The 15,744-nt window shown below is 28.0% G+C and overlaps 1 protein-coding gene across 3 annotated transcripts in view; it reads right to left on the reverse strand.

Moving 5' to 3' along the window:
• Window positions 1–15,744, reverse strand: part of LOC107455989 (regulator of G protein signaling 2) — a 177,294-nt gene that overhangs the window by 39,839 nt on the left and 121,711 nt on the right. The window lies entirely within an intron of this gene.

Here is a 15,744-nt window from a genome sequence, read left to right on the forward strand (position 1 = left end):
TTAACTTAATTTCTCAACATCGGAAATAATAATTAAGTGAATCGACAAAACGGATGAAATATCATGGGGGCAATTTATGGGAGCAATATATACATAACTTTAAATAAATAATCTGAAGATGAAATAAGTTAAAATATTCTTTTTCCAATGCCAATCTGGGTTGACATTTCGTCAATTCAGGCGTATTAGGGCAGATTTGTTGGCCACTCTTTCAGGGGCACCATTTTAGGGGGGCAAGAGTTGCTCCTACAGTAAGGACAAATAGTATTGAGAATGAAAGAAAATCCATGCCTCGTCCGGGATTCATACCCAGAACCTTTATGATTCAAGGCCAGTTCCCTGACTCGTACACAGTCCGGTTGGCGTAAGTTAAAACATTAATTATAGAATTAGTTAATTTATTTAATGTTGAATTTAAGTTACGAATTCGACAATGGAATTAATAAACTTAAATGGTGGTTAAAGAATAAAAATTAAGTAAAAAGATCTATGTCAGAAAATTTATAAGAATTAAAATCTCTTTTTAAGTAAAACCTTGAAATAATACTTAGAGAGAATCATTAATAGCAGTGATGGTTCTCATTAAGCTGTAAAGTGATACGTAATACTTTAATACTAGACTACAATAATTTTGTAATAATATTTTTATGGCATTGGTAAAATTGTACTTAGTCATAACGTCAAAAGGCTTCTTCAAATTCATTTTAAATAACAAGCATTCCTTTTTTCTTAAAAATATGCATATTGTTAATTAAATAGATGTGGGTTATAAGAGGAGGAAATATACTCTAATGCAATAATGATGTCAAAATTAATAGAATTTTCATATTTTGTCAATAACTTAAGTAGGAGTAGATCTATTTACCATTGAAGGCACATTATTCCGTCAAATTATTATTGCAGGCAATGGATAATTGAAGGACGGGGTTGAGAATTTGCAATTGTCCTTCTATGACCTAACTTTTACTTGCGGACAGTAGTGGACATAGATTTAGATGCTCTCCCTACAAGATTTATAAGTACGCCTTATCTCAAGCTTACCATATAAGATTTATGCAACAAAACACCTTGGTAAAGAGATATTCGGATATTTATAATAATTTATTCTATTTTAATTCAAGAAAATTAAAATTATTTCGATGAAAAAGTAGAATTAACGTATTAAATTGAAACACTGTATACACTTACCACATTGTGAGGATTTTTTTTTAATAATTGTAGAAAATTACTCACTGTTTTATAGTTATTATATTCAAAGTTTTGTTAAGGTTTTTTATTATTTAGAAAGTGAACTAAAAATAAAAATATATTTTATTCATAAACTTTTTTTAATTCATAGTGTTATTTTCTTTTCCTTTATTTATTATTTTTTTTGGCAAGGGTGCTCTCAAATCACATACGCCACTCCACTCCACCGCAACGCTGGGTTGTTATTTACGTCACTACTTGCCTAGCCTTTCATTGGAATCAGGTTGAACACATAATTGTCAGTTTTCACTAAAACACACGAGCTATACTTCACTTAATTATGCCACCGTTTCAATGTTCTTTTTTAGAAATATTTCGTCCTCTCGAAATTTTATTATTGTGGTACTTTATTAATCAAGATGAAGAATATATTTTTACAATTGACATTTGAGAATTTGGAATATTATATGTATACACATATGTTTAGGCTTTGGAACATTGTTATATAATTTATCAAACGACATATGTATGGCATAATGAACAGTTATTTTCTAAAAAAATATTTGTTAACAGCATTATTGAACAAAATTTTTAATTTTGCTTTCCTAAATTAAAATTATTTTTCTATAGGAATTTATAAACATAATAGATAACTATTTTTAACAACTTCAAAAATAAACTTATATTATGAATAAAAGTTGTCTTTATTTCAATTAACAACATAAAAGGAGACTTTTACATTTAATTAAAAAAAGAAAAACAATTTAGAAACAGAGTTGTAATGAGTTTTGAATGAATAGAAAGTTTTAAGAGATTCCAACATTCTTCCATTTTATAAATACATATTTAATGAAAATTTTTTTTTATGAAACCAAAAATATGCATGAATTTTTGATTATTAAGACTAAGGACTTTCGGCTGAAAATAAATATTAAACAAAATGTTTTATACTTAATAATTATGGAGTTCAATGCCTTGGTAAAGAAAACTTTAAGGAAGAGTTGTGTTTAGCTAAATTAATACGAAGACATGTTTAGATGAAAGGAAATATAATTTGGAAGGATATTTTTCAAATTTTAAGCGAGTTTTATTGCTTTAAAGATGAAACAGAAATCACTATGAAAAAAAAATAATTATGGAGTTCAATGCCTTGGTAAAGAAAATATGAAAGTATGAAGAAAATATGATGAATTTGAATAATTATAATTAGGCAAATATGATCTCGAAGGTTATTTTAAAATTTCGTGCGAGTTTCATTTCAAAGATGAAATAGGATATATATATATATATATATATGTATGTATGTATAACGTCGTTGCTTAGTGGAGAGATTAAAACAAGTCTTAGGCAGGGAACGAGAGTAAAAAATTTATTTATTAATTATTTGAGTAAGAACAGCTATAAAAGTGGTCACGAAATGTTGTGCTTCTCAATATAAGTTAGGGAAACGCGTAAAATGTTTCATTTTAGGGAAAAAAAGAAATCTTAGTAATTGTAATTGGTTTATTAAATAGGTGGCGCGATTCCCACAAAGAGCAAAGGGAAAAATGTCTTACTTACAATTAATGCATACTTTAGCCAAAAATAGATTAAATAACCGGATGTGAATTTAAAAGTGTAAGAAAGCATTTCGTTTTGAATAATAAATATTGAAAAGGATTTACAGAAAAGGAATATCATAAAAAGTTTAATTATGTTACACCCCCCACCCCGAAATTTTTTAATTACAATTAAAAAATTTAAAAAAATTATCTCTATTTGCAAAATCTTCCCCATGATAGAAACACAAATAAAATGAAAAGAGCAAAATTTGTAATATCAACAATATATAAAAGTAACATGAATTATAAAAAATACACATTTGTACTCTTGGTAAAAATTTAACACAATTAAAAATCTGTAGTAGCGTTATCAGCAAATTTAAGATTATGATTTTCATTTTCAACAGTTTGTTTAACTTAACAGTTTTTTTAGTTCTAAGTCTTTTGGCTTTTAATGTTACATATATATTTCTTATTATTTAAACAAATGTATATATATGTAATACAAAAATTATAAATACTTTTGTATTAATAACAACATTAAAACTCTTTCGTTTTCATAAAATGTCGTTGGTAAAGAATAGGTGTATAAATTCTATTTTGGGACTTCAAGGCTGAAAACATACCATTGAATTATAATTAGATTTATATCTCAAAGGAGGTGTTATTTTTAGAATCTTGTCCCTCTTTCACTTCCATATTAGGAAGCATTAAATGATTATCGATGATGCGTAGAGTTACAAACTATGCAGTGACTGAGCCTTTTCACCTGCAGGTCTGTTGGTATTTAATCCAGGAGCGATTGTTTTCGCATGTCTCTTGCTGAATGACGTGTTCCATAAAAGATCTGCCGGAACCATCCGGAGTTTTAAAGACACCCCCTCCCTTGTGGAGTGGGGATGTGAACTGTTAGCCACCAGCCTACCTCTAAATAAACCTTTTGAGAACGTATTATGACTTACGGACTGAATTATTCAAGCTGAATACAACAAAATGACAACAGGGATGTGTGTATATATATATATATATATATATATATATATATATATATATATATATATATATATATATATATATATATATATATATATATATTTGTTTAAATAATAATAAAAAGAAATTCGGTAATTCTGTTCTTTGAGTTGTAATTGCTAATCTTTCAGATATTTTGGAACGGTGGCAACTTGAAGTTAACCCAGCTTTAAATTGGTATGTACCAAGTTGTGTTGGGAGTAAAGGTGCCTTTGCGCAATGCTGAAAATATTTTCCTCATCAAGTGTTAGTCATCACTTTAACCAATTATATTTCATGTACCACAGCATGCTATTGCACGGGATTGATTTACTTTAAATTACAGATAATTGTTTCAATATTGTTTTGTTTTTTTGTAATTTTGGATTAAGGAAACTCTTTTTTTATGTAAGCTTTTCTTTTTAAAGAAAGCATTAAAAAATGATTAAAGATAATTTAGGCAAGTTAAAAAAAAAAAAAAAAAAAATAGAGATCCACTTTGCTTCAAGATTAGTTTTTGTTAATTGAAAAATTAACATTATGATTATTGCTAATTTAAAAGTATGGCCCTTTTAAAGACGTTACTTAACTTAATTTCACTACATCGGAAATAAGAATTACTAAGTTAATCGACAAAACTGATGAAATATTATGGGGGAAATGTATGGGAGCAATATATATATAACTTTAAATAAATAATCTGGAAATGAAATAAGTTAAAGTATTATTCTTCCGATGCCTATCTGGCTTGATATTCTTTTTCCAATACCCATCCATTTCATTTCGTCAATTCAGGCCTATTAGGACAGAATTGTTGGCCATTCTTAAAGGGGTAGTTGTTTTCTTCTATTAGGCTGGCCAACGTTGCTCCTACAGTAAGGACAGATATTATTGAGAATGAAAGAGCATCTAAGCCTTGTCCGGGATTCGAACTCAGAACTTTTCTGACGCAAGGCCACAGTCTGGTCGGCATAAGTTAAAATATTAATTTTAGAATTAGTTAATGTATTTAATGTTGAATTTAATTTACTAATTTGACATTGGAATTAATAAAATTAAATAGTAGTTAAAGCATAAAAATTATGTAAAAAGATCTATAAGTGAGAAAATTTCTAAGAACTAAAATCTAAGAACTAAAGAGAGGGAGAGAGAGAGAGTTCTTCGAATAACCGAGAGTCGAAATAAAATAAATTGTTGAGTTATATAAGAGAGACTAGAGATTTAGAGCGTCTATTAAATATTAAGCATAATGAAACTTTTATTATGAGTGTGAAGGGGTTACACGTGAAAAGAAATTCACGCGCCTTTCTATAAGTGAAAAAATTACAACTCATCTATTATTTGCTTCGAAATTTACGAAGTTTGACTTATTCAAATTTTCATTGTTTCTTTTATAACAACAGAGTATAGATAAGAAATTTGATACAAATTGTGAATAATGAGTATTGAAGATGACAACTACTCTGTACCACGTGACTGATGCAGCCGATACGACAGGTATCCATATTTGTTGGATTACTGAAATCACAAATCATCTAAGCTATTCAGGTGCCAGTCAAACACGTGATATTAAGTATTCATCAAGTGTTAGTCACAACGTCATTTAACTTTAATCAATTGAATTTCAAATACGCAACATGCTAAAGCGCAAGATTGATTTACTTTAAATTACAGATAATATTTGCCTTATTGTTTTTAATTCCAATTAAAACTTTCTTTTAAAGTCTAACTAATTTTAGTTTTCTGGAGAAATTTACTTTAAAAAATAAATTTAAAGCAAAGAGAGTATGCATTATTGATATCGGCTAACCTGAATCGTAGTATGGATTTTACTCGAAACATAAATATCACAAATTAAACTCACGATCGCCATTTATGGCTTACATCATCTATATTTTTGAGATTATTGTACTCACGTGGCAACCACACTATTCACGATATTCATTTAGGGTTCACGGCATCTTTATTTGTTGGATTACTGAAATCACGAATCAATCAGACTATTCAGGTGGCAGTCAAATACGTGATAGCAATTTCTACCCAAACATTCCTGACATTTCCTTGCTGAGAAAATAGTTAAATTAAATTGTTTGTAGGAATGAAATGGAACACTCTAAATAATTCAGAGACATCAAACTTCTTTAAGATGACAAAATATTGCAGAATGAGTACCCCTAGTCATAACAATAAAGATTTTTTAATCCTTCATAAGTATGGTGTAATATCTTGAACTTATTAAAATTCTCCTGAAATCGTTTATCATTTCGAAAATTTAACTGGTGCGAGGTTATCAATTATAAATATTATACGTAAATTTTCTGTATTTTACTTATTAGGTAATAGATATCGAAAGTTTTATAAATAAAGATTTATGATTTAGGCCTGACATTATATATGCCTATATTTGTTTTAAGTTATTTTTTGGAATGTGTTGTTTTACAGAACTTCGGATAATCAAAAGTTTGTTTTAAAATGCTTTGGCTGTTAGAAAGAATAGCCACTTTGAAAAAGTTTACTAATACGATTTTACTATTTTATTTTAGTTTCCGACTAAAAGGTTTTTTAAAATTGTTTTTGCGTGCTTTAAGAAAGGAGCTAAATAGACCATTACCATGCTGAAAGTAAAGGAAGATTAAATGTCTTTTTTAAAACTTTTAAATGAAACAAGGATTTTTACAAATTTAGATTTATTGTAGAAAATTACTTCGCAAAAGAAAACAAAAACAAAACAAAAACACGAATGAGCATAATATTAACTGTAACTAGCTTAAAATTCCTTAATTTTTATTTTAAAACTATTGAAATAAAAATTAAGGAATTTAAAAAACCAGAACTTCCTGTAAACCGTTACCATATGAACGAAAAATTTCCAAATAAATGGTTTAAATTCAGTAGTTTGGTAGTTTTTGCGTGCTCTAAGAAAGGAGCTAAATAGACAATTACCATGTTAAAAGTAAAAGAAGAGTAAATGTCTTTTTTAAAACTTTTAAATGAAACAAAGATTTTTACAAATTTAGATTTATTGTAGAAACTAACTTCGCAAAAAAAAAAAAAAAAAAAAAAAAAAAACACGAAGTAGCATAATATTAACTGTAACTAACTTAAAATTCCTTAATTTTTATTTTTAAACTATTGTTTTTTTATCTAATTCATAAGACAGATACAGTCGTTATAAATTAAATTGTTGAGTTATATAAGAGTAACTAGGGATTTAGAACGTCTATTAAATATAATAAGCATATTATATTTAATAGACGTTCATAGACAGATATTATATATTTTTTTAATGCATTTTAACATTTTATGAATAACAACATTCCGAAACCATATGAATCGTGATGAATTCAAACCCTAAATTCTGATACTAGGTTAAATGATAAACGTATTTCGAGAGTAAGAGGCATTGATTACCTAAACTGCCTTTTTAGTAAACAAACAAGATGCTACAGATGATGATGCCAACGGAGATTTCGTAATATAGCTGATTTGTTACCACGCAGGGAAATAATGACGCTTTACGAAACTAATTAAATTTATTATTATTATTTTTAGTGTTTTGTCGCAAAAAATTTGAAACATAAAATTCCTAAATTTTAAACGATTCTATGTCCACTATTTAAGCAATTCCAAAAATACAATGCTATTTCAGAGAAATCTAGACTGACTGACTTCCTATTTCCGAATAGAATATTAAGTTAGAAATGACGTAGGATTTTAATCGAAAGAGTAAAAGACAAAAAATTTTGTTCTTCGGGGGAAATAAAAGCATTCATTCGAAGAAAATAAAAAGCTTTTACAGCGATCTTTCCCATTTGATCGAAATTGAAGTAAAATGAAGCCCTTCAAGCGTTGAAATAGAAATGAAAAACGTTGGGGATTGCCTTTTGTGACGTAATAAGGTTTGTGAACTTTATTTTAAAGCTTAAAAATCAAACCTTAACGACTTTAATAAACTTTTAGTATAATTAATTATTTGAAATGTTCATACGTCAAAATTTATGCATATAGACTCAAGACTTCTTTGTTAATATTTACAATATAAGTAAAGACTCAAATATATCTAGTACGATGATAGCCCCAAACTAGGCTTCATCTTTACAGTTTTATCACAATAACATAATAAAACTGTTGAAGCATAATAAAATGAAGGAATTAAATGTCTTCTTCCAGAAATTTAACAATCGTTTATTTTCATATCTACGTATTATTTCTGCTAATTCTAGTATTCGAGATTATAATGAAGTTTTTTAAAATAAACCAAACTTAATTTTTTTTTTAGTTATGATAAAATTGGTATAAAGTCTATTTTCGTTTTTAACAAATCACCAAGGGAAAAGCGGCCACCTCCAAGGTTTCCGTTTTTCTAAACTATGTTACCTAACTTCAGCTTTGGGTTTAAAAAATGCCGTAGATGTCGGCACTGGGTTAAAAAATCGGATCGCGGGTTTGGGTTAAAAAAATGCAGACGATGTCAATCTTCGGTTGAAAAAATACTGTCGATATCAGGCTTGGGCTCAAGAAGCCACGGAAGATGCCGAAGTGTTGCGCATTGTGCTTTGCCTGGCGTGTACCTTTTGGCCAAAATCACGGCGGCTAATTATATTACCTACACCACGCTGCCATAGATACTCGTTCATAGGATGGGCCACATTCACACATAACACACAACAGAGGACAACGCACAGAGAGAAACATCTATACCCTGAGCGGGATTCGAATCCATAGCCATTGGCCACTCGACCACCTGGTGGCACTGTTGAGAAGTTAGAGTTTATTTACTTATTAATTTTTGATAAATGCGTTTAAAGCAAACAAAATAATATTGTAAGTGTATACACAATGTATACCTAATTATTCAGAGATGCATTATGTGGAAGTATCAATTCAAGACTTCGGGAATACATAATTCACACGTCATAGAAAAAAATCGATATCATGACATAGACAATTAAAAAAACTTCCGTTTTGGCAAAGAAAAAATTAATACAAATTTAGTCATTCTTTAAGGTAAATACTACAATTAAACATTTAAAGTATATTATGCTTATCTGAGTATAGTATAGATAGATTTTCGAAGTATAGATTGCAGTGGAAGTATGAAACAAATTTAAATAAATATCGATATAAATATTTCGTTGCTTACTGCAAAATTGAACTTTGTTAGAAAACAACTTCTTTCTGAAGTTTAATTAGGCTCTTAAGAGCCAAATTAAATAGTTTGGCTCAAAAGATAAAGAAGTACATGAAGTATAAAATGCCTTACAAAATCAAGAGATTTTATATTTTATGCACTTCTTTTTCTTTATTTTTTGAAAAAATTCCAAGAAATATGTATTTTTTTCATCTATTTAAATAGAATTACACGAACATCATGCATCTTAAATATTCTTCTTTTCTTTTTTTTTTCTTATTTGATATTGAAACCGTAGTTGAACAACCGTTCTAATTTTAAGTTTATGGCTACCAATGTTCAAGTCCGTAGCTTTGTAATTTTGAACGCAATCCAGAAGAAAAGGGTTCACCTGGATAAAGTACTGGGAGAAATTTACTTATGTGGAAGAACCTTTTGATGGGATTAACTCACATTTGCGTTACGTGGAGGGGAAAACCACGGCAAAGGGACTCCTAAGGATATTTAATTTCAGCAATGTGGAAAATTATGATCTCACATCGCTTTATCTCGTTCAAAATTTATATTATCTAAAAATGTGCAGTTTTTATTGTGTTGTCGCACTTTTTAAAGTAAGTTCTAAAACCTTTTTATTCTAGATTCAGACATGTTTGATGGTTTTTTAAATTTGGAGAATTAAAAAAAATCGGAATTTTTATTTTATACTCAAGTTTCTTAACTAAGTATTAGAACCACCTCATTTTTCTGGACTAAAATCTATTTAATCTTTATAAATTTAATTCATTAAATTCAATTTATTAAATTCTTATTTTTATTGAGTTTACACGCTTTTTATATATGCTGTAGAATTATTTTGAATTTAGGTGTTTTATTCATTTTAAATTAAAATTATAATTTATCTATAATTATACATTTTTTTAGTAAGTTTCATATCTCATTATTCTAGATTCAGATCTGTTTAAATATTGAAGTCAATGCTTGCATTACCTTATCTTAAATTTCACTGAACACACACCATACTTTAATATAGCGAGATACAAATCGAAAATTTCTGTGTCTTACATCACGTGATATATTCTTCACGCGCATAGCTCACATGGTATGGTAACTAGTAAGCACGTGTTTTCATGACAAAAAGAAAGTGAATCGTGTACTAGGGTTATGGTTAACATTGAAAGCAAAGAATCTCCTTTCTCTAGAAAAACAAAAGTAAACATAGTTATTCATAAAATGTATTTGGGTACAGAAAAATGTATATATAAGTTGTATAAGGAAAAAATTCTTTTTCTAACTCTCACAAACTGTCACGTTTCCTGCAGCTGCTTCAACTGAGAAGATAACAGAAATGTATGAAGATGCTACAATAGATAGAAACGGGAACATGCTGTTTTAGTTGAGAAAGTAATAGGCGAGCAGAAACGTTTTAATTTTTTCAAGTAAGGAAAAAAAATGGGTGACTTTTAACTGTAATGTATATCGGAATGAAATTCTGATGGACCTGTTAAAAAAAAACTTACAGTTTAAAGTATGTTAAATTTAAGATGCTTTCCAATGGTTGAATTATAATAAAAAATTCGCTTAATTTGTTACATATAAAAACATTTCTATATTGAGATAAACTAAGAATATTTGTAATTTTTTAATGATAACGGAGACATGCGGGCACATTTTGTGGAGAAAGTTATTGATCAACAAAAATGTTTTAATTAAAAAAAAAGAATAAAAAAATAGGTAACTTTTAAATGTAATGTACATCAAAATAAAATTCTGATAGATCTGTTCTTTAAAACTAACGATGTAAAGTGTGTTAAGTTTCAGATACATTAACATATCTTACATTTTATGTATATTAATTTTTTTTAAATTTAATAAACATTAAAAATTCCTTAAAATTAAAATATATTAAAACATTTTTATAATTAGATATACTAAAAATATTTATATAATAAAAAATATTAAATAAGATATTTTACTTTAATGTACTTACGTAATGTTAAAGAATACATGATGTCCTTTTCTTTTAGCTTTGGAGGAATTTTAATGGCTATTTTAATACAACTCTTTACGATTGAAACAAAAATTCGTAATTAATTTGAAGCAAGAGTTCTTTTTTATGGGCTTTTATATCAGCATTTCTCGCAAGCGGTTTATTTGGCACCCAAATTTTTTGTTTTCTAAAAAAAATTAGAAATTAAGTTTTACAACTTATATGCCCTACAACTATACTGGTAAGAAATATTAACAGTAGAAAAAAAGAATATAGTTTAGAGTCTCATTCTCAGGTTAACCCTTGGAGGTATTTGAGCTTTTCGCAGTTGCATGTTAGTTTCAAAAAAAGTTTTCCACTAAGACTACACTACATATTAAAAGACCTCAAGTATAAGGCCACGGAGTTGAACAAGTATAGCTATAAATCCGAGATGGTACGCTCGTCCCAACGTCAGTGATAAAATACAAAATTAAAGCCTTATGTGGTATACATGCAATCATTTTTAATTTAAATGATTCGTTTTGACTTTTTTAAATTGAAAAAAAAAAAACAAGTATATCTTTTGAAAAGTTACGAAGATTTACAAATTTTTCGTAATTTTTCATCTTAAAGGAGTCAATATTTACAAAATTCTTTGTAATTTTTAATATTTATATTCTATTCACGCATGTACTGTTTAAAACCCGATTCTTTCAAAATTTGATTTCTCAAGAACTATTCGATCGATTTCTCACAAACTTTGCATTTTACCATATAAAATTAAACTTTTTAAAATGAGAGAAAAATTTTATACCTCATAATTCAACATTTTTTCCGACAGCTATTAAGTAAAATAATAAAAAATAATGAATATTTACTAAAAGTTATTATTTGCAGGAAATTACCTTTCGGCAAATTAATTTCATTATCGTCCGCAAAAAATTTTAAATTGCTTAAAAAGTCTCGAGACATGGCAATATACGCAAAACTCAAATTAGCATTAAAGGGTCCAAACTTTGGATTGCTCTCCTGACCTAAGTAAGGGGACCATATTTACTAGGGTGCGGCTACCCCCCAATATTTTAGGAATCAAACATTTGAATTATACAAAAAAAATGATATTCAGAGAAAATACGTTTTTGTGTCTGATTTTGTAACTTAAAATATTGTCTGCTCTAATTAATTATCATAATATAGTCTGCTCTAATTAATCTCTCCTACAACCATTAAGATTGAGTTCTAGAACATGAAAATCCCAGTATTAGACCAGAAGTTATTTAGGGTAATCCGTTTATCTTTTTGCACGCTGTACTTAGTCAAACGTATACAGTAACAGTATACAGTAACAGTATACAGTAACAGTATACAGTAACAGTATACAGTAACAGTATACAGTAACAGTATACAGTAACAGTATACAGTAACAGTATACAGTAACAGTATACAGTAACAGTATACAGTAACAGTATACAGTAACAGTATACAGTAACAGTATACAGTAACAGTATACAGTAACAGTATACAGTAACAGTATACAGTAACAGTATACAGTAACAGTATACAGTAACAGTATACAGTATACAGTGTATAGTAACAGTATACAGTAACAGTACAGTATAACAGTAACAGAACAGTATACCAGTATAGTAATATGAAAAAATACTTTCTTTCAAAATGCCATTTAAAATATTCAAATGATGCGAGTTTGAAGTAAATGAATAAAAAGTCAAATTCAAAATTTTAATTAAAATCATTCTCAGGGAGTTAATTACATTTTACTAAAAATCCATAAAAATAATTAATTTTGGAACATATGCTTTTTGTCTTTTAAAAGTTAATTCAAACCAATTCGAATTTTCTAGAGTATTAATTTTATTTTCAAGTTTTATAGTTTCCTTTTGTGTATCAAAATACGCATCGTATCAAAAAAATTTTAAAATAAACTTATGAAATGTTGAAAAATTGCTTTAGATAATTAATTTTTATAAAAAAAAAAACATCTAAGCAAAAACAGAGAAAAGCTCATATTGTATTCTTCCAGTCCGGAAGCAATTTTTTTAAAATTTATTTTTTGTAACAAAAGGAGGTCTTACTTTAAAAAGAATGAATTTTATTTTTTTATTTGCACGTTCTTTCAAGTCTTTGTTCACAGAAAATAAAATCTATTGAGTTTTTATTTTGAAGGAAAAAATAATTAAGAGTTTGCATTTTTGAAAGTGCATGCATGACAAGACTTAAAGAGCTTTTTGAGATCGAGTTCAATGACCGAACATCGAAAATATGAGGCATACAAAAAATTTACATGTTATCATAAACTAAAGTATCCATTTTTCAATTTTATATTTGCTATTGGTAGAGTTGAGTTGTCAAAAGATAAAATAAATTAGAGAAATATCTTCGATAAAAAGCAATCTATGTTCTCAAAGAAAAGGACACTTGTATGTAAATTGGTATTTCGAAAACATCTAGATATATTCGAATTTAAAATCTGAAGAAGAAAATTTTTTACCGAATTTTTCGAAATTCAGTAAAAGTAAGGGAATGGTGTAGGATATTTTTTTTCCATGTCAAATATTCATTTTTGTTTCAACATAAACAATAATATTTATAAAGTAGAGTAACATTATTCACATAATAATTTAATTAAGAAATAATTAGATGTGTTGACAATAAATACATTTAAGAAATCAAAATGTTTAAAATGTTTTAGTTACATCGGTTTATGCTTTTTAGTTTTGAGTATGATTGCGTAGTATTAATTAATCATAATTCATTAATTTTTACGATATTCCAATCCGTACTTAAAAACGGTTATTTAATAATTGAAAATCACTATAATTTTTTTTCAATAATAGAGAATGTGCAAGCAAAAGATTAAACTAATTCTTTTTGAAAATTATGTTCTTCTTTAGTAAACTGTAAAAAATTCCAGATCAAATTCCGTTAAAACGTACCGGTACTCAGGGAACGGGTACTTTTTACAAAATCGGCTTTCTTTTGGGATGTTCAGTTAGATTTTGCATTTCAATTTTTGATCAATGAATCATGTATCAGCACAGTTTCACTTTCTTCTAAAACTGTAAAACTATTTGGAATCCTCGTTATATATTTAGTGAATAAAAAGAATGCTCACAAAATGTAATCGTATGTAAAATATAATATTACCGCAAAATGAGTCAACTAACTTATTATAATTTTGGATCAAATTATGGTATTAAGTGCCGGCACTTTGGATGCATCCATAAAATAAATTTTTACCACAAAATATTATACTATAAATTTTACAGTAATATTTATTCTATTATAGTGATTCAGTAGTTTTATGCTAATTATCGCTGTAAAAATCTCGGTATTTCAGTTTTCTTTGTTCTGTAACATGTTCTAGAAAAAATGGATTTTATGGTGGGAAGTACCAGCATCTTGAGTGCCGGTACTTTTTACATAATTTGATAAATTTTTTTTTACAGTTTAGGCCTTTTCCACAAAACCAAGCATCGTCTTACATAGTTTTCCTTTAGGTTACATCTATTATAAGCAAAAGTAAAACTCATATCTTATACATATGTTTTTCTGGCGAAATATCGAAAAACGTATGAAAAAAATCAACTATCAGATGGGTAATAAAGAATTTATTTGACAAAAAACGAATGAAAGCGAAATATTCACACTTAATAAAAAATATCTAAAACAAGTATCGATGGAAAAAAAAAAGATATTAAAGTGGCGTTATTCCTCAGAAAAACAATGTGGCACACTTAGAATGTTCTTCAGTTGTTTCCTGAGTTACTCGTTTTTCTGTCATCAATTCTGACGTCAAAACGTTACCAGGATCTTCTGAGGGAATCGCTTGTTGATGACTGCCATTTCCTCGTGTATAAACACAACGGCACATGTGGTACGAACTTGTCAACTTCGTAAAACGCTGACCGACTCTCTTTCGTGATTTAGTAGTATGGTAACGCGATGATCTAAATTTGTTCCTCGTTTTAGAGAGTATTTTTGTTCCGGGAAGTAGTTGTGTCATATTTATATCAAAAAGGTGCGCAAACACTCAAGTGGGGTCAATTTGGCACTAATTTATTTGATAATTGTGATATGACCCTTTAACATTTCCGTCAACTGTGTAAAGTTTTAAATGATATTTATATGCAAACGAATTACCGTTTTTTCGTTATCTTTTTCAAAAATTAAATAAATATTTGATTCGTGGTTTGTTAATAAATATTGATTTGATTAATAAAAGCTGGGATCACTCTGGGAATAAAGAGTTTGCTTCTATAACTGGTGATTCAGGTTCGAACTCCTGCAATTACTTATAAAATATAGCGCAATCACAGATCCGAATGAATTATGATTATAGGATATTTCTTTTTTTTTTTATCATCACGTTTAACAAACTGATTAGTTTGTACTTAGTTTTGATATTTGGGGGCTTGATTATAATGAGGCAAATAATATACAATTTACGAATTTGGGAAAAATAGAAATATTATATTTCTGTAACTATTGCTTTTATTTAGTAATGTTTTTGTAAACTGTTAGCCAAGGAGTACAAATAAAAACAATTTACAGTTTTGGGGCAAAAACTGTAACCATTGCATCATTTTGAAACAGACCAGCTAATTAAGATGCATTCTTGAAAAAATTAAACATTTTCGATCAAACGGAATCATTGCAATGCTTAAGTAATCTATAATCATTGCAATGCTTAAGTAATTATTCGAAGATTTGTTGAAAAAATTGAAGTATTTCAATTCTTTGTACAATATCAAATGATGCTTCTGTAATTAATGCTGGTAATTTATATAGCATTTACTATTTGCATGCCTGAAAATCAAGAAGCATATATGAAAGAATTTACTACTTTTGGGCAAACGGCAATTTATATTTCTGTCATTGCCTTG

The sequence above is a fragment of the Parasteatoda tepidariorum genome, chromosome 10, assembly GCF_982258835.1.
Source record: "Parasteatoda tepidariorum strain Cologne lab strain chromosome 10, Ptep-v5.0, whole genome shotgun sequence".
Classification (NCBI taxonomy): domain Eukaryota; kingdom Metazoa; phylum Arthropoda; class Arachnida; order Araneae; family Theridiidae; genus Parasteatoda; species Parasteatoda tepidariorum.